Source organism: Aplysia californica, unplaced genomic scaffold (genome assembly GCF_000002075.1).
Source record: "Aplysia californica isolate F4 #8 unplaced genomic scaffold, AplCal3.0 scaffold00002, whole genome shotgun sequence".
In the NCBI taxonomy this organism is placed as follows: Eukaryota; Metazoa; Mollusca; class Gastropoda; order Aplysiida; family Aplysiidae; genus Aplysia; species Aplysia californica.
Window position 1 is genome coordinate 1,589,698 of NW_004797272.1, and position 1,651 is coordinate 1,591,348.

Below are 1,651 nucleotides of genomic sequence, written 5' to 3' on the forward strand. Positions count from 1 at the left end.
TATTCTAAAATGTCCATCAATACTTTTTTATATGTTGTGTAATAAATAATGGTAATAATAACGTACTAGTGACATATTTAGAAGATTCGTATATATGGGAAAAAAACCTTCAATAGCCCATAATGAACACATGAATGAAAGGCAGTTTTCCTCAATGTTTCTCCCCTGAGATCGTCGCATCGACTATACGTAACATAACAGTCAGCTCACATCACAACTCCCTTTTTTTGTCGCCATGGTGCAGCTCTGTGTGTGTGTGTGTGTGTGTGTGTGTGTGTGTGTGTGTGTGTGTGTGTGTGTGTGTGTGTGCATGTGCATGCGTTGTGCAAGTGTGGAGGATGGCGGTGGCATCGTTTTACAACCGGGGGTTGATTTGTTTTGTTCTAGGGCTCAGCCCAGTGGTCGTGCATCTAAGAGCCGCCACATTAATGCAATGTTTGGGATCCTTTTCAAGCCTGCATTTTCTGACAACTCGAATTCGGGGGATCACAATATTTATATAGGAGATTCTGGAGGGGAAAAAAGGAGAAGATTGTGATATTGCGTCTTTTGCTCTCTGAAACTACATACAATAATTCTTTTGGTAGCTTTTAGTAATAATAATATTGATAAAAATATTGACGCTTTTGGGACAGATGTTTTGTGGTGAATGAGGGAAGAGTTTTCTGACAAGATTACACGTGCGAAACCTGAACTCTTGAGACTACACAACCACTCAACAGTCTTGAAAACAAAATCGAACTTGTGAACTGTCAGCCCCTGCTATCGACAAGCCCACTCCAAGAGGACCTCGGGGATTTCCATCCGTCTTTGAAACCGAAACTTAATGGTGTGAAGTCTTTTCTATCAAGTATGGTATCAGCGGTGCCCTTGATGTTGATCGATATTGGTTTATTGATTGCCAGGACTAGTATCCCTCGCTCCAACCTTTTCCTGTTATCGCCTTGAAAGTGACCAATTGTATTTAAACTGTGACAGTGCTTTGTACAACTTTCCAGATTATACCCAACTATTTATCAGAGGCTTTCTTTCTTTTACTAACCGTTTTGACAACCTTGCTAAGGCCATATATTATGTGATACAATATTAATTATATTGCCCCTTGACGCAAAGGCCTTCTCTGTACGTAGTGGGGTTAAAGTCAAAAGTAACTTATTGACAGTCATAGCGGCATCTATATCTATACATAATATGAAATTTGTGAAAGTTCGTCACTTTCGCCGCCTAAACCTTCCAAACCACTTAACTTTCGATTTTGAAAAAAATAACGATGGTTCAGAACCATTTTAAGGGTGCACAGTTTTACTGAGGAGTTCTAGTTATTCTCAACACTTCAAAAATGTAAATAATGTGTATCGTCAGCTCTATTTGACAATCGCCCATTTCAAATTCTGGGGGGAAAGCTGCTATTCGAATGAAGACATCAAGGGTCATCTAACAATATGGTTTCGTTCTGTTTCGTTATTTCCTTCCTAGTTGTTTTTTTTTAACTCAAAAGTAAAGTGTCCAAATTTTAAAATATGACTGAGGCGTTTCTGGCACGGTACTGACGATATGTATCACAGGTTCGCTCTTCGGTTTGCGGATAGTTGGACAGTATTTGGCCCTGCCGACACAATATTCTTTGATTGAAGTTTTTGTGGGGGTGGGG

General features: G+C 39.7%; 1 long non-coding RNA gene across 1 annotated transcript in view; it reads left to right on the top strand.

Annotated features, from left to right (window-relative positions):
- Nucleotides 1-357: 357 nt before the first annotated feature.
- The window catches only part of LOC118478780, a 2,708-nt gene continuing 1,414 nt past the window's right edge, over nt 358-1,651 (top strand). Inside the window, exon 1 of the long non-coding RNA XR_004859277.1 lies at nt 358-829. This is a non-coding gene — a long non-coding RNA (uncharacterized LOC118478780). The remainder of the gene's footprint in view (nt 830-1,651) is intronic.